We start from the raw sequence: 27,723 nt of genomic DNA on the forward strand, positions 1-27,723 counted from the left end.
CCTACAGGTACAGATACACTTAGGCTATGTAGTACAGTCAATTGTTAGGCTATACCTGTACAGCATGTTACTGTACTAAATACTACAGACAATTGTACCACAATGGTAAGGATTTGTATATCTAAACATATATGAATATGAAAAAGATACAATAAAAACACCACATAAAAGATAAAAAGAGGCACACTTGTATAGGGCACTTATGAATGAAGCTTGTAGGACTAGAAGTGGCTCTGGATAAGTCAGTAAGTGAGTGGTGAGTGAATGTGAAGGTCGAGGACATTCCTGTACTCTACCATAGACTTCATAATCACTGCACACTTACGCTACATCACATTCATTTAAAAAAATTTCTTTCCTCAATAAGTTAACCTCATATTATTGCAAATTTCATACTTTATAATTTCTTATTTCTTAAATTTTTTTACTATTTTTATAATAACCTTTACACTTAAAATACAAACACATTGGACAGCTGCACAAAAATATTTTTTCTTTACGTTATTCTATAAGTTTTCTAATATTTTTAATTTTTAAATTTTATTTGTTAGCTTGTAAACCCATGTTAAAAACTAAAACAGTGACACAAACATTATCCTAAGGCTACACAGGGTCAGGGTCCTCAATATCACTGTCTCATCTCCACATCTTTCCAACTGGAGGGTTATCAGTGATAGAAACACACATGGAGCTCTTATTTCCTATGATAATAATGCCTTCTTCTGAAATACAACCTGAAGGACATGCTTGAGGTTGTTTTCATTGTTAACATTCATTTATTTATTTATTTATTTATTTATTTAAGATGGAGTCTCACTCTGTTGCCAGGCTGGAGTGCAGTGGTGCTATCTCAGCTCACTGCAACCTCTGCCACCTGGGTTCAAGCGATTCTCCTGCCGCAGCCTCCCAAGTAGCTGGGATTACAAGTGCGTGCCAGCATGCCCAGCTAATTTTTGTATTTTTAGTAGAGACAGGGTATTGGCCAAGATGGTCTCGATCTCTTGACCTCGTGATCCACTCACCTTGGCTTCCCAAATTGCTGGGATTACAGATTACAGGCGTGAGCTCCCACACCTGTCCTAACATTTATTTTTATAAGTAGAAGGAGGTCATTCTAAAATAACAATAAAAATTATACTATAGTAAATACATAAACCAGTATCAAAGTCATTTATTATCATGATCAAGTATTATGCACTATATAATTAGTGTGCTTACATGAGCATCACCACAAACATGTGAGTAATGCATTGATTGTGCTATGGCATTATGACCACTTCAGCGTCACTAAATGATAAGAATTTCTCAGCTTCATTATAATCTTATGGGAAACCATTACATATGAAGTCCTTTGTTGACAAAAATATTCTTATGTGGGACATGACTATATAAACCTGATTCTCTTGATAACTTTTGTTGTGACCTTAGGAAAATTGTTCACTTTATCATCTCATGTTCTCTTTCTCGTAATTTGCAAAATGGGAATAGTAATAGTAGCTATATTGCCTTTCAAAAAATAAGAAAACAGTGTATGCTTTAAAGCGATATTTTTTACAGGAAATTGTTTACACAGTTAATGAATGAAACAAGAAGTTGGCAAAGAGATGTGAGACAACTCAGAATTTAGAAAACAGGAAGCCATTAACACTCCAAAGACGTGGAGGGAAAAGGAGGAAGTGTTTTACTAGAACTCAGAAGTAGGTCTGTTCATGAATGTCACAGGAGAGCTGGCACAGGAAATTCAGGCACTATTCATATTTAATATCATACAGAAAAACTTTATAAAGAAAATACTGACCTCATTTAACCTAAACTGACCTGTTGTTTGGCATCTCCTTAGGACAATAAAGTTTTCCAAACTTTGTGCCTGACCCATCATATCAACGTATTTGCCTTTGGGCACGGTTGACCGTTACTCCTTGGGGAGTAAGGTTCATCCAGATCTGAGAAATGGGCTCAATTGCCGAGCCATAGGTATTGTTGGATGAAAAAAACAAAAGAGAGGGAGGGGAACTGAGACTTTATTAATTACTCCAGCATCTAGAAGCACTCTGTCATAACTAAAACTGTAGACCTGAATTTGAATTGTGCCTTTGCCCCTGGGTTAACCTGTGTCATGAATAAAATGAAGAACTTCTTTCAGCACCAAAGTCTCTTACCTTTAAAATGTAGTGGCAATTATGCTTGTTATATCTTGCCTGAGTGACAGATACTACTGTCTATAAGGTTTCCTTTTCAAATGAAATTACATAGGATCATGCGTTTTAAAGCAAGAACATACTATTGTTAATAAATGATACAAACTGCAACTAGTGAAAGCTTAAAAAGACCCTGTATTCTGGTATTCTCACATTTGTAGTCCTTTACTTGTCTGTCTCTTGAGCCCCAATTGTTCTTAAATTGCAGAGATTTCTGAACTTGGCATCCTTCTAGACTCTGAACTGCTATACTCTGATACATAAAATCTACTCTAAATATCTTGGGAATTGTTTAGAATAATCTCAAGCAAAGCAGCAAGTTGTAAGTAGTTATTTAGAGGCTTTATCAAGATTTAAGGCTTTGTAAATAAAGTGGGTGTGCAAGAAAGTACAGAACTTAGTATTCTTTGTAGCAATTGATAAATAATAAATTATCTCAAAATTTATTGGCTAAAATGAACAAAAACTATTCTATCTCTCAGATATTGTGGTAAAATAATTCAAGACAGGCTCTTATTGGTGGTTCTGACTTTGCATCTTACATGTGATTACAGTCAGATGGTGGCTGGAGCTGGAAGACCAGGTGGGAGAGAGCTGGGCATCTTTTTCTCTTAATGTAGTCTTAGAACTAATGTGGTTTTTTGCATGTGGAATAATTTGAACTTCCTCACAACATGGTGAGCTCAGCATAGTCAGACAGCTTACATAGTAGTTACGATCTCTGAAGACAGACAATACCTGAGAGAAAAATGAAAGGTGCATTGTGATCATGACCTAATGTGCAATTGCTTGTATTATAGGCTGTTGTTTGAAACAGTCTCAGAGCCCATGTGGTTTTAAGGGGAAGGAGATGAGGAGGATCCCACCTCTCACTAAGAGAAGAGACAACATATTTATCTACTTCTTTCAAAATCACTGCAAGAAGTTTCTATTCTCTCCACTTTCATAAATTAGTCCCTGTTGCCTTATCAGAAAAATTCACTTGTAAAATGAGTCAATCAATCCAAAGCAAATATCACAGAGACTAATATATAATAAATTCTATATAAACCACAGGTACTAATAACACTAGCTTAATTAATAAATATAGATATTTGCTTTGTAATAAAAAAAATAGAGGGCTTTTCAAGTGCAAAGATGTAAATAATTTTCCGACTAGTGTTGCATAATTATCTTTACCCACCTACTGGTGAACAGAGAGGGTTATTCCTAAGTTTATTCAGGTGTCCATTAAGTTCTCTTAGTTTTCTTTTAGTCTTAGCTTAATGGACCAAGAATTGACTGATTGATTGAGAAATAAATCAAGACACATTAGTACCTTAAATCCAACGTGTGAAATAAGAAGATGCTTGAAGGGATCTGAGAGATGAGAGAAAGAAAGTGAGAGAGAGAGAGAGAAAGCAAGCATGCAAATGAGTTTAAAGAAAGTCTGGCTTTTCTTTAATGTAATATGTCTGGCTTTAAGTCTGTCAATCATCTTAGATAGTAATTAGTAGAGCAGATTCAAGTCTCTTCGAATGCCATTGGAGCTCAAGTCCATGGAAGAAAATGCAAATTGACAGCAGTAGAAATGTTCAACACTGTTAAAGCTCTACATTATAAATATTTCAGTGAGGTAAAACAAGGGAGCAAAGACAGAATCCACAGACATGCCTGCTATGAAACAACATGAAACACAAAGTAAAATAAAATGAAAAACCAATGGAGGGGTTGCGGAGAAAGTACCTGCAGTCTGATGTTTTTTGTAGCCTTGTTATTTTCCTTATACCACTATTAGATTTAGAACTCCATAAAGATAGGTATCTTTTATAACAAAGATATATAATTATATATATTACAATGATGTATACATAAATTATACACATAATTTATAGTATGATACATAAAAAAATTATGTATAATATATAAACTATATGTGGAAATTATTCATAAATTATAACATATATTTTATTACATATTAAATTAATTTAGCCATATATTATAAAGATAAATATATAACTATTTTATTAATAATAGTAATAGATAGTATCATCTGAATAAATTTATTTAAATAAACATCAAATAATGAATAGCAATTATAGATGAATAGAGATATTCTGACTTAAATTAAATGTACATATCATACAATTCAACCATTTAAAGGGTACAATTCAGTGAGGGAGTTTTTAGTCTATTTTCAGAGTTGAGCAGATATTACTACATCCAATATTAGAATATTTTCATTACTCTTTTAAAAAAACCTGTACACTCAATCAGTCCCACTACATAATTCCCTATGTTTCCAGCCATAAGGAATCATTATTATACTTTCTATCTCCATAGACTGGTGCAGACATTTTATATAAAAGGTTTTATACAATATGTGGTCTTTTGTGTTTGGCTTTTTCACTTAGCATAGCATTTCCAAGGCACATCCATTTTGTGGCATATACTAGTATTTCAATTCTTTTATTACGTATTACTATTCTGTCATTGGGATATGTTACATTTTATTCATCTACACATGAATTGATTACTAATTAAATTATTTCTACCTTTTGGTTATTATAAATGATGCTGTTATAGATATTTATGCATACATTTTGATGTTGACGTATGTTTTTAATTCTTTAGAGTATATACTTAGGAGTGAAATTGCTCGGTCGTATGGTAGCTCTTTAGTTTTTGTGTTTTTAAATCTAATGGGTTTCTACAGTACACAACATGTGGCAGAATTTTGGTTTTTTTAATCAAGGCTGACAATTTTTGATTGAACAATTTATTTCATTTCTATTTAAGGTAATTATTGACATAGTTTATGTATTTATAGAGTTTATTAAATATTTTTATTTACTATTTGTTTCTCTTCATCTATTCTTTTTATCATAGTTGTCACCTGATACCACATGCTTACAATGACATATCTTTGCTTCCACACATCTTCTTTGTGTGTTATTGTAAACTATATTTCTATGCAAAATATACCCCATACAATAATATTTTATAATTATTGTTTCTGACAAGAGATTTTTAAATCAATTAAGAAAAGAAAGGAGGATAAATATTATGTAAATTACCTTTTACAATTAAATAATTACCTTTACCAGTACTCTGGTATTGTTTATTTCCTAGCGTGAATTTAAATTAATGTCTTTTTCATTTGCTTTTATCCTACATAATTTTCTTTAGTATTCCTTATAAGTCTGCTAGCAACACATTGCCTCGGTTTTTATTTACAATGAATTGCTCTTATTTTATCTTAATTTCAAAATATAATGTTGCTGGGGTTTGGCTGAAGTTTTCCATTTCTGATAGCATTTTGAATATGTCATATAACTGTTTTTTAGCTTCTATTTTGTCTGATGAGAAGTCAATTCTTAATTTTGTTAGAGTCCTTTTGTACATATGAATTGGTTTTCTTTTTCTAATTTCAAGATATTTTTTCTTAGTCTTTTTTTTTTTATTATTTCTACTATGATGTCTTTAGATGTAATTTTTTGTGTGTGTTTATCTTACAGTTCAATGGAGTTTTTAGATTTGTAGATTCAAATTTTTCCTAACATTTGAAAAATTTTCAACCATTATATCTTTGAATACTTTTCTGCTCTTTTCTTTCTCTTCTGGTACTCCCATTGTACATATATTGATGCACTTAATAGTGTTCTAAATTTCTCTAAAGCTCTGATTATTATTCTTCATTTTATCCCCTCATTGTCTTTTGTATTGCATAATCTGTATCAATATGTCTTCATATTTCTGATTATTTATTCTTTCAATTCAGATACACTTTTGAGACTCTAGTATATTTTTTATTGAAACTAAGGTAATTTAACATTACAGTAAAGAAATGGTGGTCTGCCATTTGTTGGATAGAACCTCCACCATAGGAGTGTGGGATAGGTGCAATAACAGAGCCCCTGATCTCTTGAATTTGAAGCTTATTCTCTGCAACATAAAACTGAGGGGTGGGCATAAGAAATTCTGGTGGCTATTCCTCCTGCAGGGATGCTATAGTGCCTATTTGAGAGTCAAGAAGGAGGAAGCCTCATTGTTTTGCCCACATAACCTGGAGTTTCTATAATGTTAATCTGGGGTAAAGATGAGTGAGGAAGTGAGTCATGGGTCACGTTCCAATAACTCTCACTCATCTCATTGGAATTTAGTGGGTTCTCCTGAATGAATGTTTCTTCATTTGCTGCAAGCCCCCAAGATAAATGTTATACACTTTATATGTTTATTTTTAATAATTTTCAGCACTTAATAGTTTTGCAGAGGATCAGATCCATGAAGATTCTCCTACAACAATCCTAGAAGTTGTCTCAAAATAGTTATACTTTCACATTATTCCTGACCTATTAGGTACACAAAGCCTAGCTAATAAGCCTACTAATAAGACGTTTACAGAATGCTTTCTGTAAACAAAATGGGGAAAAAAAGAAAAGAAAAAATAAGTGAACAAGGCTGAGGAATTCTAATATATAGACCAGTATTAAGTGCTGTGAAGTTGATTGCCCCCACATAAATGTGCTCAACACTATAGAAATATAACTCAGTTTCTTTTATTCTAATTTTGAAAATAGTATGCAAAGAGTATGCTTGGTTTCAGTTCTAAACAGCTTCAGTAGATCAGAATATAAGTGTGCCAACAAAGTGGATTGGATCACCATGAAAGCAAGAGAGTTCTGCCCTCCGCCTTTTTCAACTAGTAAGCATCTTTCAATATAGATTACTCTGTGCCTTCTAGAGAAAGCTGGCTCATTGTCAATTCAAACTGGGAAAAAAAAATGCACAGAGGAGAATAAACACCTTCTCTGTTAACACGTTGAGGAGAACTTTACAAGAAATCTTTACATAAAAACAAAAATTAATTTTTATTTCTTTGATAAAAATGAGTACTCTGCCCTGTTAGGTGTCTGGATATTTTATACATAATACTCACAAAAAATGAGAATTTGGGGGTGGGCGTGCTGTATTCCTGGCACTTTGGGAGGCATAGGCCGGTGGATCACCTGATGTCAGGACTTTGAGACCAGCCTGGCCAAAATAGTGAAACCCCATTTCTACTAAAAATACAAGATTTTTGTAGAATTTAGTAGAAGCATGGTGGCGCATGCCTATAATCCCAGCTACTCGAGAGACTGAGGCAGGAGAATCACTTGAACCTGGGAGGAGATTGAAGTGAGCCAATATCGCAGCATTGCACTCTAGCCTGCTCAAAAAGTGAAATTCCATCTAAAAAAAAAAAAAAAGAATGCAAGCTCTCATATAGGCTAATAAGTGAAGAAGTCTAATAAATGAAACTAATAAGTGAAGAAGTCTAAGTCAGGAATATCTGGAATCAATGTATTTTTTTTCCATAGTTACTGCATATCCTTTCAGTCACAGGAATAAAGTAAATCCATAGTATTTAAAAATATATATTTAGTCTTTATCCTCTGCTTCTGTGGCTAATCTGTAAAAATGGGGTCTTTCAACCATAAGACTAAAACACTCTGTAACTTACTAAGCATTATTTAATAAACTCTTAGCTTTTTGCATTTCTTTTTGTTTCAGTATGTATTTTTCATTTTTAGTTTATCTGAAATTCGCATTTGGATAGCCAAAAAAAAAAAAAGCATGATTTTCTTCCTTTTACACTGAAAAACAAAACAACTCAAATGCATTTCTATTGTTTGTTCTGCTACAATAATGAAACAAAAGTGTTTTAAAAATAAAATAGTATGGCAGGAAATGGGCTTTATACCAGATGTGTTTCATAAATTTCAGCTTTCCCATTCTTTAGTCAAAGGCCTTGGCTAATTACTTTTTTGCAACACCATAAAAATACCTTTATATTATATTGACATTAATTTAGTTTTGGGATTCTGTCTTTTCTGACACTTTCCTATGAGGAAACATCTATTCCTGAATAAACTCTATATTGAAAGAAGGAAATGGGTCCATATCACATGAAATATCTTTTTATATTAGAATTCTTTCTTGGCCACAACTGCAAGTGTCATTTATATAAATCAGTTTATCAGGCACTGCATGAAATTCTAGAGTGTGGAAGTAATACTTATCAAATAATCACCTTTCAAATAATAATTGATTGTCTGTGTCCAACTGAGTTTCTTACTCACTGTTAAGGCAAAATAATCATGTGAGTTTTAAAGAAACCATAATCAAAGCAATATATCTAACATGTGAACTTGTGATCACTGTTTTGAAAAATGTTTTTATCAATTAGTAAATGAGGGAGAATTGTTTTTTCAAGATATGTTATAACATAAAACTCTTCCCTCAACTTTTCTTTAGTTCGTTGAAATTCATTTCTAAATTTAAATAGTTGTCATTTAACAGAATGCTAAGATTATACCCTGACGGTCTGAAGTCACAAAGTCAGACCTGTATACTCTATAAATAACAAATACAATCCATATTGAATACATTTGTAAAATCGCAATTATGGTTTCTGTTGTTTATACTTTGTAAATCACATATATATTCCGTGTTACTCAATTAGCTTGGTGCAAACAGAGCATGTCCAAAGGAAGGATATCAGGATGTGAGGAGATTTCCAAGCAAGCCCTTCAGGCAGTCATTAAAAGTACTTTTTTCTTTTGATTTTCCTAAGAAAAAAGAAAACCCTAGATGAAGACTGTAATTTTCTGAAACCATTACACAGTGTTTCATGGGAAAGAACAACATCCTATCTTTGTAAATACCCTGTGTATTCAGGGAAAGATACCGATACAATGAAAAGCAAACATTTAAACAACCAGAAATGGAAAAAGATGTCTTAGTGTTTTGGGATATCATTTAAATACATTGGAATCTATGTATTCATAGCCATTCAAGTGCCAGATTTCAGATAAACTTATCAGAACCTTTTAACCCCGAGATCCTAGAATTAGCCAATTTATCCTTTGTCTTTCTGTTGCTGTTGTTTAATGTGATTTCCAGTATATTGTTTTCTCCAACTACCGATTCTGAGATATAAGTATGTCCTCTAAATTTTGACTTAGACGAATCCATTTCAACTTTTTATTGTTGTACTTTCTTTCCCTAAAATTTTTATTTTTTTCTCTTAACTCTTTCCAATTGCCATAACATTTACCTTAAGGGATTATCTTTCTTGTCTTTTTTTTTCTGTCAGTAGCATTAAAACAAATGAAAGAGCACTATTTTGCTCCCTAGGCCTGGATTCAAAGTTTCTTAACGTAACCTGTCTACCTCTTTTCAATGAAGTTCATGTTCTCTATTATCAGACTATCTAAATAATATAATTTGCCCTTCCTGCAGGGGAATCATTCCAAGACCTGAGGGGATCGCTGAAATAGTGGAGAGGATTGAACCCGAGGACTGATCCCAAGCACTGTTATGGTGCAGCAGTTGAGCTGACAACCAAGAAGCCTCCTAAGTCTAATGGTCTGGGAGCCTTTACAGCATGGATACACTGAGCAAAGAGATGATCTGTATCCCAGGATGGAAAAGCGGGATAGCACAAGATTTCATCAGGCTACTTAGAAGAGTGGGCAATTTAAACCTCAGGAATGGCTTGTTTCTGGAATTTTTCATTTATATTTTCAGACCACTGTTGACCACAGGTAACTAAAACTTCAGAAAGCAAAACCATGGATAAGCGCAGACTACTGTACTTCAACCATCACAGTTGTGTTTAAATATACAAAGAAGAAAGGACATCAAGTTTTATTTCATGTTCAGAATGTCCAAAGCCCTCTAATAAACAATTTATGGCAATTATGTTATTTAAATTGTACAACAAGAATGACAATAGATATTCTTTTTTTAGCAGAAGGTAATACCAGTGTTCAGTAGATTAAATAATGTTCCCATGTCACAGGTGTACTTTGACACCTAATTGCGTTCACATTCCACAAGTTTACCATATGATGCCAGCTCTCGTGGCCTGCAAGCTTGATGTTTAAAAGAACTGTGCACTCATTCACTCACAGGACTGGCAGTTGATTCTGGCTATCCTCTTACGCCTCTTCAGAACTTAACCGGACCTGTGTACGGGGACAGTAATATGTCCTCTCCATATGATCTGAGATTTCTTACAAAACGGTAGCCTGGGCCGGGAGCAGTGGCTAATTCCTGTAATTCCAGGACTTTGGGAGGCCAAGACAGGTGGATCACCTCGGGTGGGGAGTTTGAGACCAGCATAACCAACATGAAGAAACTCCGTCTTTACTAAAAATACAAAAAATTAGCCGTGCATGGTGGCACATGCCTGTAATTCCAGCTACTCGGGAGGCTGAGGCAGGAGAATTGCTTGAACCCAGGAGGCGGAGGTTGTGGTGAGCTGAGATCATGCCAATGCACTCCAGCCTGGGTAACAATAGCGAGAGTCCATCTCAAAAAAATAAATAAATAAAAAGGTAGCCTGTTTCCAAAAGCAAGAACAAGGGAGGAGAGAAAGAAAAAAAGGAAAAGAAGAGAGAGCCACAAGAAATGTATATTGTCTTTGATAACCTAGCTATGAATCCTATAGAAAGTCATTTCTGTTGCAATATATTGATTAAGGCAGTAACAAAAGAGAGGAGAAATAAACCTCCATTCTGTCCAGATACTACAAGGGCATGTGGTAATGAAATACCATGCTGAATATTTTAAAAAACATATTCTTCCACATTACCTAAGCAAGTTTATTAATGATACAAAGTAGACTTTTTCTACTATTCTGAATTGTTTTTCTTTTTCACTTGTTGATATGAGCCTTAGAGTGTGAGCCTGGACCAAAAGCCTTCCATAGATGAAATTGGATTTCATTAAGTACAATTGTTAGGTCTTTGACAGTTGCCTTAACAATTCTCACTGACCTTGGAATCAACCAGCAAAGTGCCACCTTGATTTTACAACTCTGGCTTTTAATATAACTGGATTTGCACCAAGTGCCCAAGAAAAACTAAAAATGCCATTCACTCCTCTATAACATACTGTGATTGCATTGCAATAAAATATTTGATGTTTAACAACAACTACAGTTACATTTCTGCAATTGAGTATTGCAGTACATACATAGAACGTGTTGCCTTTCAGCATATCAACAACATATTTCCCCCTAAAGGGGTGGAATTATTATTTTACTGTTCCCTATTTTCTTTCTGTTTATTTTTAACATCAATTCTGAAAATACTATGGTCCTATAATGCCTTTTGTTCCAACTGTAGGTGTTTTCAAACTAATTAATGTGTAATAATTAGAAGTATATGAAGTATCAGACTGAAGTGGTTAAGGAAAAATAAACAAGCAAACAAAGCCAAGGCTCCCATGATGAAGTTTACAAAGCTGTGGTCAACATTATCAAATAAAGCTACTCTTGCTTTGCAATCAATATAGCACATTATAAACTAACATTTGGTCCTCAAAATGTTTGCTGTGCTTGGAATTCATTCAAACATCCTCTTTTTCTTCACTTTATGTATTCTAACACTGACCATCTTTCTTGCTTTATTTCACAAGAGCTGCTAAGGGAGTCTGCAACTTTATGAAAATGTGTGTTCTTGAGAATTTATTTTCTGGAAATACAGAATACATACACTTTTTTCTATTTCTTTTGCTAAGTACAACTAAAAACCTAGGGCATTATATATAAAACACAGAATAGATACACATTATATATGAAATACAGAATAGATATACTTTTTCTATTTCTTCTGCCAAGTACAACTAAAAACCTAGGGCATTATATATAAAACACACATAAAAACATTGTGAAGGAGAGAAGAAGAGAAACGTGCTAGAGAACCCCGGGCATAAGGAATGCCACAGTGGTAAATTCCTTGGGTTTCCTTTTCACCTTATTTATCCCAGACCCAGAGCTAAAGAAGCCACCATACCAGAAATGTCAATGTCTACAGACAGAAATCCCCAATGAAAGTCTGCTCTCTTTAGCTGAAAGACCAGAAAAGAGGACTTCTAGCAAGAGAGTAATATTTTAGAAAATAATGTACTTTAGACAGGCACCACAACAAAAACTGTGGCCCTACTCTCATTAACACTAGCACAGCTGAACTGATAAATATAGACTGCCACCTTTATTCAGCAGGCTGCAATGATGTTTCCCAACACCTGCACCAGAGTAGCATCAGAAAAGTGAGCCAGAACTTTCATCTCTATCACATGGTAGCTTTCATTGCCACTTCCAACATGGTATCAGAAGAGCTATATGGGCAGCCTAGACTTCCAACCCTGCACCCCCATGTCAGCAGTAACAAGGCACCCCTTTCCTCCCAGTTGGGGTTGTGTTAGAGGAAGTCTTGTGGAGGACTTTCACCACCACCGAGTATTAATAAGGCCACACGCACATCTCATGGTGTCACATCTAATACAAAAAACCAGAGACATCACAAATTGAATAGAAAACACAACTAAAAGATGTCAGCAATGAGATGACAGAGGTATTAGAATTGTCTTCCAAAGATTTTAAAGTGACATCATAAAAATGACTAAATCAATGATTAAGAAGACATTTGAACTTGATAAAGAGCATTTATGGAACTTACAGCTAACATTTACTTAATAATAAAAGACTGAATACATTTCTACTAAGGTTGAGGATGACAGATATCTTTTAAAACACAGTGCAATAAGTGTGGCAAAAGAATAAAAAATAAAAGGCATGCAAATTATAAATAAAACTCCTTAATATGCAGATAATATTATTGTCTGTATAGGCAATCCCTGGAAACCTACCAAGCTACCAAGAAAATGTATTCAATAAATAATAATGATTTCAATAAGGTTGCATGACACAAGATAAACTTACACAAATCAAATGTATTCCTATTATTTAGCAATGAACACATGGACATCAAAATTGAATAAAGTAGTAAAATAAAAATATTTACATACAAATCTGAAAAACTCATGCAGGAGTAATATACTGAAAACTACATGATGCTGATCAAAGAAATTAAAGATTTAAATAAATGAAGAAATTCAGGTTTACAGACTGGAAGATTCAACTTCATAGTATATCAATTATCCCCAAATTGATATAAAAGTTTTATTCATTTGCTATTAAAATCTTAAAAAGAATTTTTAGAAATATATACAAGATTATTCTAAAATATACAGGAAAAGGAAACTAATTTAGAATTGCTAAAACAATTTTGAAAAATAAGAGTAAAATGAGAGAGAAAAAGTCTACTTTGTTTCAACACTTATTAAATACTCCAGTAATCAAGACTCTGGTATTGTTGGAGGGAAAGATATGTAGTTGAAGTGAACAGAATAGAGAGTCAAGAACTAAAACCACACAGATATGTCCATACGATTTTTGACAAAAATGTAAAGAGCAATTAAATGCAGTAGAGATAACTTTTAAATCAATGGTGCTGGAGCAATTGAAACTCCATAGGCAAAAATGAACTTCAAATTAACTTTTACATTTATATAAAAATTAAATGAAAATAGATTATAGAGTTAATTTTAAAAGCAATACAAAGAATTATAAAAAATAAATAAATAAATGGAAGATAATCTTTTGGATCCAGGACTATGGAAGAGGTAAGGCTAGGGTTTTTGACTTGATACCAAAATCACAATCTGTACCATGAAAAAATAATAAATTATACTTCAACAAAATCAGTACATCTACTCTGTGAGGACTCTGGCAATATGATGAAAAGACAAGCTACAGACTGGAAGAAAAATGTAGAAACCATACCTCCATCAAAGAGCTAGTCTCTAAGCTATCTAGAAACCTCTCAAAACTCAACATTTAAAAAAAAATCCAGTTAGAAAATAGTCAAAAGATATAAAGGGCATTTCACCAAAGAGAAATAATCGCATAAAAAGAAGTTCAATATTATTACTCATCAGGGAAATGCAGATGAAAATCACGTGAGCCATCACCAAACATCTACTAAAATGGTAAAAAGATAGATAGATAAATAGATAGATAGATGATAGATAGATAATAGATAAACAGCAAATGCTGATGAGGGTACTGATGAATTGATCCATTCATATTTTCCTTGTGGGAACTTAAAATGACATGACACTCTGGAAAATATTTTTAATTTAAAATGCAACTACCACAAGACCAAACAATTGTACTCTTCAGCCTTTGTCTCAAATAAAGGAAAGCTTATGTTAACATGAAACTTTTGCATGGATGTTTATAACAGCTTTATTTATAAGAGTCCCAAATTGGAAACAACCCAGATATCCTTCAATGGATTAAAAGCTCACATTAACTATTATACATCCACAACATTAAATGCTAGTCAGCAATTTTTTAGAGATCATACTATTGATATAAGCAATAATCTAGATGAATATCCAGAGTATTATGCTCAGTGAAGAAGAGTTAATTCCAAAAGTTTACATACTATATTATTTCATTTATGTAACATTATGGCAATGACAAATTTACAGAATTGAAAAAGAGACCTAGTGGCTAGGGCTTAAAGAGGGTATTGGGCAGGAGGGAAGGAGTTTAGTTTTAAAAAGACAATATAGGGGATCTTTGCAGTGATGGAAATGTTCAGTATCTTGACTACAAATAGCACTATATTGGTTGTGATATTGTATTATAGTTTTATAAGAGATTTTTATTGGGGTAAACTGTGTGAACAATATGTGAGATCTTTCTACATTATTTCTTAAAACAGCACACCAATCTACAACTACTTCAAAGTTAAAAGTGTAATTAAAAGTTACATTACATAATACTTTATTTGCTATGCTTTACATGTCACCTCTAACATATCATACTGAAAGTGTCCTGAAGATAGGAAATACTTATTTTATTTAATCTATTTATGTATGTATTTATTTAGGAGACAGGGCCTTGCTCTGTCACCTAGGCTAGGGTACATCAGTACAATCCTAGCTCACTGCAGTCTAGAACTCATAGTCTCAAGCAATCCTTCTGCCTCAGTCTCTGAAATAACTGGGACTACAGGCACACACCACCATTCCTAGCTAATTTATTTTTATTTTTAATCGTCTTGTGGAGATGGGTATTGCTATGTTTTTCAAGCTATTTTCTTTTCTTTCTATTTTATTTTATTTTTCTTTTATCATACATTAAGTTCTGGGATACATGTGCAGAACATGCAGGTTTGTCACATAGGTATACACGTGCCATGGTAGTTTTCTGCACCCACCAACCTGTCATCTACATTAGGTACTTCTCCTAATACTCTCCCTCCCCTAGCGCCCCCACTCCCTGACAGGCCCCAGTGTGTAATGTTCTCCTCCCTGTGTCCATGTGTTCCCATTGTTCAACTCCCACTTATGAGTGATAACATGTGGTGTTTGGTTTTCTGCTCTTGTGTTAGTTTGCTGAGAATGATGGTTTCCAGATTCATCTATGTCCCTGCAAAGGACATGAACTCATCCATTTTTATGGCTGCATAGTATTCCATGCATATATCTGCCACATTTTCTTTATCCAGTCTATCATTGATGGGCATTTGCGTTGATTCCAAGTCTTTGCTATTGTGAACAGTGCTGCAATAAACATACATGTGCATGTGTCTTTATAGTAGAATGATTTATAATCCTTTGGGTATATAACCAGTAATGGGATTGCTGGGTCAAATGGTATTTCTGGCTCTAGATCCTTGAATCCCCACACTGTCTTCCACAATGGTTGAACTAATTTACACTCTCACCAACAGTGTAAAAGCATTCCTATTTCTCCACATCCTCTCCAGCAACTGTTGTTTCAAGCTGTTTTCTGATTCGTGGATTCAACCAACGGTCTCAACTCAGCCTCCAAAATCCCTGAGATTAGGAGAGTGAGGCACTCCAACTGGCCAAGAAACATTATTTAGAGCTTTCAGCTACTTTTTTCTGCACCTGGTTCTCTTGACAATGGCTAACGAATCTTAAACACACCAGTCCCATTATTTCCCATTTCAGCATGTCTATACTTAAAACCTTTCCTTTGCCTTAAACTGCTTTTTAATTAAAGATTAGCATAGACTTTGTGGCCCAGTATTAATCATTTCCTGTTCACTTCTTCAGTGGCATCTCATTCCTCATCGCCTCTCTTTTGGTGCTTCAGGAAAACTGAACAGTTCTTGATCATGTCCAAGTCCTTCCTGGGTAGGATTTCCTGGCTTGGATCATATGAACACTGGTCTTTCTTTCTGGAATGCCCTTTAAAAGACTGCAATTAGTGGAATAAATTTAGTTACATACTACTTGAGATTTTAAATAGTAGGTAGTGGGAACATAGTTTGAAAACAAGTTTTGCTGAAAAGACAAGGAAACTATGAAGACAAACCAGAAAGATAATATTTGAATCCAATCTGAAGGGGCGTGTCACATAGTACGGCTCACCATAGCACTATACAATTGTGTACTATGAAACAATGATTTTCTGTTTTTGTTTTTGTTTTGGAGACAGAGTCCAGTTGTGACACTCAGGCTGGAGTGCAATGGTGTGACCTCAGCTCACTGCAAACTCCACCCCTCAGGTTCAAGGGATTCTCCTGCCCCAGTCTCCTGAGTAGCTGGGATTACAGATGCTCACCACCATGCCTGGCTAATTTTTGTATTTTTGGTAGAGACAGGGTTTCACCATATTGACCAGGCTGGTCTCAAACTCCTGATCTCAAGTGATCCACCTGCTTCAGCCTCCCAAACTGTTGAGATTACAGGCGTGAGCCACCATGCCAGGCCCATAAGAATGTTTTGGTTAACAACAAACTACATAGATGATGGCGATCCCCTAAGACCATACCACCATAATTTTACTGTACCTTTTCTATTTTTAGATACGTTTAGACATGTAAACACTTGCCATTGTGTTACAATTGCCTCTCATATTCACTACAGTAACATACTGTACAGATGTATAGTCTAGGAACAACAGGCTATGCCACATAGCCTAAGTAACCTAGGTTGTATAAGTACCCCTTGTGATATTCACACAACAATGAAATTGTCTAATGATGCATTTCAGAATGTAGCCCCATCATCAAATAGATAAAAATGAATGACTGATATATTTCTCCTCTAATATGCCATAAAAGGGTAGCATTTTGGAAATTTTGCTTATGATTTTCTCAAATGTTAGAAACATATGAGTCTGTCATCTTTAGAAGACCTTCAAAGAGATTAAAATGCCAGCAATACAGTTGCTTAAATTGGTATGATTTTTAAAGGCACATATATTTACTAGTGACTTCTTTCTAAACATGAAGTATAATTTTAACAATGAAGATCCTTAAGCCTATGAGGTATTAGTACTTCTTCCACCCTCTTCTTCTCCAGTCTCTATAATATGTGTTCATGAAAGGTGTCCTTTCACTGCAGCACTTCTTTCTACATATTTTCTTACTTTAATGTATCAGGAAAATCACGTAATTGCTTCACATCTGGATCAGTTTCTCAGCTTTCCCCAAAACACTGCTATGTGGTTTTAGACTTAAGGAGAGGCAGTAGAGGGAGCTCTGACAGCATCAATTCTAGAGCCGTAAATTTTTCCTTTTCCATGAGCCGCAATCTCACAGCCTCAATGAAGAACTAACACCTTGTGAGAGCCGCTGTGATTTTCGAGAAGAATATTTCAGATAATGCACATGAGAACAAACGCAGAAATTGTTTAAATATCCACATTGTGTCCCACTTTTAAGGAAATCTTTAAAATCACTATTGATAAAAGACCATCTACCATATACCTGGGCGACATCCCCATCCCTTTTCCTGTATCTTTTCTGTTATCTTAAATGTCAAGCATAAATTTCAAAATCAATATGTAAAAGTATTTGGTGCAACACTGTAAAATTTAATTTGTCTTTCTGATGGAAAAGGAGAACAAAATTAGGCTCCCTCTTCCCTAATCCTGGCCCCCCACTTATTTGTCCGTCTGATCAATAGTGGTTTCGATTTCCTGGTCTTGAAACTTAATTCCAATTTAACTCTCCTGTGTTCCCCAGACCTACAGTTTACCATTCCATTGATGTCCTACCTGCCTTAACTAATCACAGACCAGAAGTTTGATGGTAGAAAGAGCTAGTGACCTTCTCTGATATAGGTCCCTTAGAAAATTCTCTTCTGAGGTTAGTGCAAGTGACAAGACAAAATTCACAGTGATTGCTACTAATGACATCTAGCAGCAGCATTAAAAATGGAAACCTCTTGGCACACCTAACAAAGGTCATCCAGAAAACAACAGTGCCAGCTTGCACTGAACACCAGAGTCACTGCCCATCATAAACCCAATTATTCCTTTCTCCTGTGTCTCAGGGCATCTGTAACTGCCCACCAGCAACCATCCTTGGAATGTGGCCACTAATCGTACCATTGTCCTAAAATCAGGGGAAAAATTTCTTTCAGTGCATAGCTTAAAAGAAAAAATAAAGTTAAAAAAAATACTGATGCTCACTTCTGCAGTAAAACAAAATGTTTTTCATTGTTCTACCACTTCTTGTCATTCAGACTTAGGACATCACTGTCACTGATGCCGAACCCTAGGTTTTTTTATTTTGTTTTGTTTTAATTTGTAAAAAAAGAATAATAATGCCCATAGTGAAAGGCTTTGTAAGTATCAGAGATGATTTATGCAATGCTTGACACAATGATTGGCACAATGAGAGAGGTTTATTAAGATTGGGATGTTATGTGGATTGTGATTTATCATTTCTTTGTCTTACTGAATAAGTTGGAAAAGTATTAAGACATCAGTTTAGTTGTTATTATGAATTGATGTGATTATTTTTACATGTTCTTTTGCTGTGAGGTACAGAGTCCTACTAAAAGGAGTGTCATCACAAAATGTCCCCAGATTCAAACTGTCAATTTAAAATAAGTAGTCACCAATTATTCTCCATTATTTACCTCAGCCAGCCATGATACTGAAAATAGACTTGGTTAGAATTATAGAAGGAGTAGTAGAGTCAGTGGGAGAATAATGAGATCCATTTCAAATACAGATCTGGAAGAATCATGTGCTTCATTCTAATAACTAAATTCAGAAGTCAGAAGCTAGAGAAAGTTTTCATTTTACATTAGGGTACAGATTTACAAAACCCTTGTTAGATTGCAAATTCATTTTAACTCACACTTGTGTGATAATTTTATTGTTGGAAAATTGTCTCCTTGAGGTTATAGGCATTAACTATTTATAGAACATAAGTTAAGTGTGGTATTTTCTTTAAGTGATTTTAAAAGTGGAAAACAGTGGTTACTTTGATACTCGTCTACAACAGGTATAAACTTAGCATCTACTTTGTGTATTATGTTTGGTCTTGGACTTATGACAATAAATAAGTTATAACCACAGTTTCAAAATGCTTATAATTCAAAGGAAAGGCAGGCATTGAAACAAATTTGTGTTTAATAACACAGTTACACAAGGTATAATAATCATGGTAAATAGTGAAGAAAAAAGGCTTCACAGATAGTTAATATAGCCTAAACATACCTCAGAGATATTGTAGGCTCAATTCCAGATCACCACAATAAAGCATATATTTGAGTAAAGCAAGTTACACAGATGTTTTTCTTTTTCCATGTTTTTGAAAATCATGTCTATTAAGTCTATATATAGTCTACTAAGTGTGCAATAGCAGTATGTGTAAAAAAAGTATACACACCTTAGTTAAAAAATGTTTTATTTCTATAAAAGTTCTAACAGTCATCTGAGTCTTCAGCAAGTTGTATTCCTTTTGCTGGTAGAGGGTCTTGCCTCACTGTGGATGGCCACTGACTGATCAGGATGGTTGTTGTTAAAAGTGGAGATGGTTGTGGCAGTTTCCTAAATAAGACAACAATAAAGTTTGCCACATCAGTTGATTCTTTCTTGTCACAAAATTTTTTCCTGTAGCATGTGATGCCGTTTCATAGCATTTTACTCACAGTAGAACATCTTCCAATATTGGTGTCACTCTTTTCAAACTTTGACACTGCTTTGTCAACTAACAGTATATAACCTTCTAAATCCTTTGCTTTCATTTCAACAATACTCACAGCAACTTCACCAGGAGTAGTTTCCATCTTAGACAATTTCTTTGCTCATTCATGAGAAGCAACACCTTGTCTATTAAAGTTTTCTCTTGAGATAGCACCAATTCAGTCATACCTACAGGCTCCATTTCTAATGACAGTTACCTGTTTATTTCCAGTATATCTACAGTTACTTCTTCCAGCTGAAGACTTAAACCCCTCAAAGTCATGTATGAAGGCTGGAATCACCTTCTTCCAAAGTCCTGTTAATGCTGATATTTTTATCTCCTTCCATGAACAATGAATGTTCTTAATGGCATCTAGAATAGTAAACTATTTCCAGAAGGTTTTCATTGTACTTTGCTTAGATCCATCAAGGAAATTACTACCTATGACAGCTATAGTTTTACAATATGTATTTCTTAAATAATAAGTAAAAATTATTTCTGATAGATTGCAGAATAGATTCTGTGTTATCAGACATGAAAACAACATAAATCTTCCTCTGTATCTCCATCAGACCTCTTGATGCATTATCAATTAGCAGTAATATTTTGAAGGATTTCTATTTTCTTTTTTTTGAGCAGTAGGTCTCAACAGTAGGCATAAAATATTCAGGAAACCATGTGATAAACAGGTGGCCTGTCATCCAGAGGTTGTTATTCCACTGATAGAACACAGGCAGAGTAGAAATAGCATAATTTCTAGGGACCTTAGGATTTTTGACACGGTAAATGAACATTGGCTTCAACTTAAAATCACCGACTGAATTAGCCCCTAACAAAATAGTCAGCCAGTCCTTTGAAGGCAGACATTGACTTCTCCTTTCTAGAGTTATAAAAGTCCAAGTTGGTATGTTTTTTTCAATAGAAGACTTTTTTCATCAACACTGAAAATTTGTTATTTAGTGTAGTGACTTTAATCAATAATCTTAGTTAGATCTTCTGAATATCTTGCTGTTGCTTCTACATCACGACTTGTTGTTTCACCCTGCAATTTTATCTTGTGGTGATAGTTTCTTTCTTTAAACTTTATGAACCAATCTCTGCTAACTTCAGACTTTACTTCTGCAGCTTTCTGACCTCTCAGCCTTTATAGAAATGATTGTTTACTTTTAAGGAATGTTTTGGCTGGTTTGAATTTTTATCTAGACCATTCAAACTTTCTCCATGTTATCAATAAGGATATATTTATTTCTTTCATTTGTTTGTTCACAGGAGTAGCACTTTTAGTTTCCTTCAAGAATTTTTCCTTTGCATTCACACCTTGGCCAAATGATTGGAGCAGAAGGCCTAGTTTTTGTCCTATATGGATTTTTGTCATACCTTCCTTACTAAGCTTAATTGTTTCTAGCTTTTGGTTAAGAATGAGACGTGACTTTTCTTTTAACTGGAACACTTGGAGGCCATTATAGAGTCAACAAATGGCCTAATTTCCCTAATGTTGTGTTTCAAGAAATAGGGAGGCCTGAGGTATGGGAGAGAAATGGAGGAACTGCAGGTTGGTGGAGCAGTCAGAACACATGCAACACTATTGACTAAGTTCACTTTCTTACATGGGTACAGTTTGTAATGCCCCCACCAAACGATTACGATGTTGACATCTAAAATCAGCTATCAGGACAGTCTGAGATTCTTACATCAGCTGAAAGGAAAACCAAGTTACCAAAAAGGAACTGAGAAATAACCCACATTGGAAAGTAGAATGATCCATGGCCTTTTTTTTTTCCACTATATTATTTCTCAACATCATAATCATATTATTTATCCAGATCCATAGGTGTCTTTGACTTTTCCCAAAAAGTTGATTATTTCAACAGCATTTAAACAATGTTTTAAAGTGACAACTCAGGTCCCTCTAGGAAAGAATATCATGTTATCTACATGAGCAGGTTTCTAAACAGCTAAATGAAAGGCATTCCTATCCTGTGCCTCAGATCATGCACTGACTATGCTGGTAATTACATGCTATTCTCTCTAATTAGACTGAGACCTTCAACAATAAGAGGACTATTTTATTTACTTTGAATGAACATCTTGGGGTGATCACTAAAATTGTTTTTAGTATCAATTCACCCCAGGAGGACAAGAATCTGGATTAAGTGAAGATTTCTGAGGCAAGGTGTTCGTTTCAAAATGATAGGGGATATCACAGCCAACATTGCCACAGAAGCTAAGTCCAACATGCTACTAACAGGAGTGGTGGAAGGTGTAGTCAGGAGAAATTTAGAACGTCACGCAACAGAAGCATTAGAATATTTTCAAGAAGCACTATAGTTCAGTTGTGGTAAACTAGGACTTCATCAAGTATCAGAAGACTGAATCTGTCAATAACAGGTTAAGAACAATTATCATTGCTCCTAACAACACTAACTACAAAGTAAGGGCCCTGGGTTTAGACTTTGTAGGACATACTTCAAATCCTGGCTTTTTCATATTATGGTTTCATACCCATAAACAGCTATTGGCTTCTCAACTGTAGAGAAAGAGAAACATACATTTATTCTTCAAAGTTATCGCAATAATTTGTTGGGATTATGTCTCACATAATGTATAGACCTTATACCTGCTCTTTTTTTCATGCTGAAATGGAGAACTACTGAAGAAAATAACCATCACACAGTCCCACATCTAGGTACCAGAACGGGTCTCCAGTAAGAGTTGAATTGAGCTTTAATACAGTGCCTATTGTGTGCTAGATATTTAGTTAATATTTGATACAGCAAATGACATAATATAATCACTTTTCAATGTTAGGAAGTAATGGATGATTCAGGTTTATTGAGGATATCATTTAAAACAAATTTCATAGAAATAGATTACTCCATTGTTCTTTTTTTATACAGAGGAACTAGGACAGAGATTAAGCATGTAGACAGAGCAACCAACGAGAGGCAAGGCTGATAATTAAATTGTGGCATTAGATTTTCAATTGTTCTCTTTATATATTTTTGTCTTTAAGAGTTAGGTTAAGTTGAACAGATAATCCAGAGGTCCTTAGGTCATACTTACTTATTCTTTGTTTGGCTCAAAATAATTCAATGACTGTTCTTTCAGATATATTGTTTTCAAAATGTTTTATGCAATAAACACCCAATATATCTCAAGGTGGTGTTTTGTTTGTGTATGGTGTGTGCTTGTATACAAGAGTATTTTTCTACATATATTCTCCATAGATGCAGATTTATTTGATTTGAAGTAGATTAAATGCATGTGCATTTTCATATGGAACAAAGGGAATTGAGAGGCAGAGTGTTTGTCTTCCTATTTGAGAAATACTGTTTGCATTTATTCCTTGATTTATTTTTCAATAATTTATGCACTAAAAGTATTTTAAAGTAATAATATAATAAACCTCTGAGTGCCACAGCCTGACTAAATAACATGGTAAGTTTTTATCATTGGCTTCATGGTTATTAAAATGAAATTGCGATTTCCTTTGTAAATTCTCCCTGAATCTATTCCCATCTCCCTACTCAAAAGTAATCACTCTCTTAATGTTTTTCTCTATTCTATTCCTACAAATGTTTATTATACTATTATTTATTTATGCATCTATAATCTATGTTTGCAATTGATTTTCATGTTCTCAAACTTTATATAATGTTATCATACAGCATGAATCATTCAGCATTTTGCTTTTTTTAGTTAATATTGTAATTTGGGGATATTGGTGCACATATTTCCAGTTCATTCACTTCAATTCCAGCACAGGATTCTGGTTCATGAATATCTCATACTTTATCTGTATCCAATTGATGCACATCTAGTTCTAATTTTTGCTGTTAAAAACAACACTGCACACAGTGTTTTTTCTAAATTTTTTTTTATGTTTTTCTAAATATATTCCTAGAAGTCATAGATTTTCTGGTTGTCACTCTTTAAGATTACTTGGAAAAATGGTGAGAATTTAGGACAATCTACTTAATTTAACCCAGCTCAATTTCCTTGCTTGAAAATGAGGATAGTAAGTCCTATAAGATTTAAAAAAAACTAAATGATCATCTTTTGTGAAATATTAGCAAATTAGGATAACAAATGGACTGTCCTATTTTTTTCTTTGTCATCCTAAATTGTGTCTACAGACAGAGAACTGAACACACAAGGCTGCCACTGTGGCATTCAGTATTTCATGTGTTTATCTAAGTCAGAGAAGTCACCCATATAAATGAGAACCATCTACATTCTGTCTGAGTTTGTCTGAGTAACTTTTACATTGATATTCAAAATCATCATCTTTGAATTTCTAATTTTGTGACCCACATATGTGGGTGGTGTGTCTGTGTTTCTCTGATTTTCAAAAAGTAAAAGAACACAATGCTACTGAATCTTATTTCTTATTCTGTTCCATTTCTCCTTCTCTATTTTATATTCATTTGCTTGTCCTTGCTGAGGCTTCTCAGGCTTTTCAACCAAATGCAAACATTAAATGAAGGTTTTCCTGCAATTTCAAAGCAAAGCAATTACCCTAAAGGGAGAGAAGGCAATTGTTGATTGTCCACAAACATAGTGAGGCTCAGCATACACATTTGGAAGGAGAAAGGGAGGTCTGAGCTAAGAATAAGAATCCAGGACAGTGGTGCTGCTGGATACAAGTTGTTAGGACAAGGCAAGGAGAAAATCAAAGAATAAAGGTTATATTCTTAATATGCATGTAGAAGACTCTGATATGAGAACCTCGTCTCTTTCACAAGACAGCACAAAACTGCCTATGTTTGGGGATTTCAAGGTTATGAGAAGGCCAGTGTCACTCTTCATTTGCCCCTTCCTCCGATAATCTTGTGTTGTGTCTGACTGTTGATCCTTGATCCCCTCTCCATCATGACAGAGCCTATATTTTCGCCACCAAACTAAAAATTATATACCTAATTTTATAGAATGTGCATTTTTAGAAAATGCATATAGCATAAATGTAATGTTTCCCTTTGGCCCAGAAATTCTACTTCTCTAAATATGAACACATAATAATACTGTAAAACCAGTATTGTATTTATATAAAAAGATATTTATTTCCACATTCTTTAGACCTGAAAAAAGTGGAAAGCATTAAATGCATGAAAACTAGGAAATAAATAACTTAAATAGCATATATTCATGTTAGAAAATATTACAGTGCCTTTAAGTTGAACTTTATAATGAACTTACAATTTGTAAACATGGGGAAAACTTCTCACATCAAGTTATGGAAGCAAAATATAATAGTAATACAAGAGGATTTCAATTGAATATATTGTCTACTACAAATTCAAAAAGTATGTAGGCAAGGTCCAGTAGCTGACACCTGTAATTCCAGCAGTTTGGGAGGCCAAGACAGGAGGATTCTTTGAGCCCAGGAGTTTGAGACTAGCCTGAACAATAGAGTGAGATCTCATCTCTACAGAAAAAGTTTTAAAGATTAGCCAAGAGTGGTGGTTTGCACCTGTAGATTCACCTACTCAGGAGGCTGAGGGAGGAGGATCACTTCAGCCCAGGAAGCAGAGGTTATAGTGAGTCCATGATTGTATCACAGCACACAAAGGAAATACTCTGTCTCAGGAAAGAAAAATACATAATATGACTGAGGCATGAAAATAAAAGTAAAAATGGAAATATATTGTCTGTTTTACTTTTAATACTAAAGGCATTTTTCTTCATATTTTTGTGTATGTTTATTCTATTGATACAATAGATATGTGCTGGTTTCACAGACAGGAAAAAAAAGTCTTAAGTTTTAAATGATTGCCATCATTTATGGGTAGTTTTATTGAGAGATGAGATAACTTGGACAGTATCAAAAAAACAAATTCTTCTTCACAAAGATTGTCTGGTCACAAAGCCAATCAAATGATTGGAATTCTACAGCCTCATTTATAACATGAGGCTCTATAACCAGATCTGCCCATGGGTCTACTCTCACTAGACTCCTGGTTTACAGAGGTCCTAAGGGAAAAATGCACAGATAAGGGTGAGGATGTTATACAGACATTCATTACTAAACAATGATCCACACTGTGCCAAAGCAGTCTTATTTCCTTGTTTATGTAGGGTAAAAGGCCATGTTTATTGCACCAAAAATTTCTCTCTGACCTAAAGATGTTTAACAGATGCAGGGAATAGGTGGTCTCCCTTGAGTGGGTTTCTTCAACAAGTGGTGTGGAAAATGAGTGAGCTTTCAAGTCAAACACACCTAACAATTTGAAAGAATGTCTGATGTCTGTTAATCTGCTTCCTAAAATTTTATGTAAAATCAGCATCACTCTTCTTATGAGGTTTCTTTGAAGAATAATGTGGATGAAATTTGTGAAATACCTTTAAAGCATGGTTTGTAACAGAATCAAAACTTTGTCAAGTAGTGGCAAGCATTCAGCTCTTTCTGTTTCCATTGGTGGAAAGAATAAAGCAATATGCAATTTGGGAACACAATTGAGCTGAAATAATAAATGAGGAATCAGGGTGAAAGGTAGTAAATCATAACACTAAGAAAAAAGAAGTAAGCAAAACAACAATACTAAAAACAATAACTTTCAATGTCAATCACTCCTGATTACTGAGGCAAAGCAATTTCTAGTTAGCAACATAATTTAATATAACTTGCTGTCAAAAGATTAGAAAGACCCCATAATAACTAATATAGTTTGCCTCTTGTTATGAACCCAATGTTGACAGAAGGCTCTTGAGTATTATGAGGCAGGCACAAAGATATTCCTTTCAGAATTGTTTTAGTAGTGAAACTCTGAAAACTAACTAAATGCCTATCAAAAGAGGAATAGAAAAAATATAATTGCTGTGTTACTATAATTGACAACTACATGGTGGGCAAAAGGCATGGGTTAGAACTCTAGAGCAAAGGGTAGATGGGAAACTATATGTCATATGTGAACAAAACTATTCCATATCTCCAGAAATTATGTTCACCTCAGAAACAACACACATGAAAGAATTCAAAGGCTGTAAGGTCCTTATACTGTCTGGGAATTTGAAAGGTAGTAACTAATAATAATATATAATATGTAAGAGACATAGGTAACAACATCATTACCAGCAATTATGACAAAAACTGTAACAATAATAAAATAACATATAACTAACAATCCAAAGAGTATAATAAAATAAAATAAAAGTAACAGGTAAATCTAAAGAAGTGCAAAAAAGAGAAAATACAAACAAAAAAAATGTGGGACAAATAAAAACATATAATTGAAGTACTTTTAATACAAATATTATAAATCCAAGCTTTTCCAACCTGTGGCCCACAGGCCATATGCAGCCCAAGACGGCTTTGAATGCAACCCAACACAAATTCATAAACTTTTTAAAAACATGATAAGATTTTTTTGTAAATTTTTTTTTAGCTCATCAGCTATTGTTAGTGTTATTGTATTTTATGTGTGGTCCAATACAATTCTTCTTCTAATGTGGCCCAGGGAAGCCAAAAGATTGTACACCCCTGAATTATGTCAAATAGTTGTAATTTATCCAATTATAAGACAATGAATGACAATCTAGATAAATAACCCAATGACATACTGTTTATAAGAAACAAATTTAAGTATATAACTAAAAGTTTATATATCTAGATATACAATGCACAGACTAACATAAAACTACATAAATGTGCTAATAGAAGACAGATCGTCATTTAAGGCAATACT

Source organism: Aotus nancymaae, unplaced genomic scaffold (genome assembly GCF_030222135.1).
Source record: "Aotus nancymaae isolate 86718 unplaced genomic scaffold, 86718_ANA_hifiasm-v0.15.2.pri h1tg000030l, whole genome shotgun sequence".
Classification (NCBI taxonomy): domain Eukaryota; kingdom Metazoa; phylum Chordata; class Mammalia; order Primates; family Aotidae; genus Aotus; species Aotus nancymaae.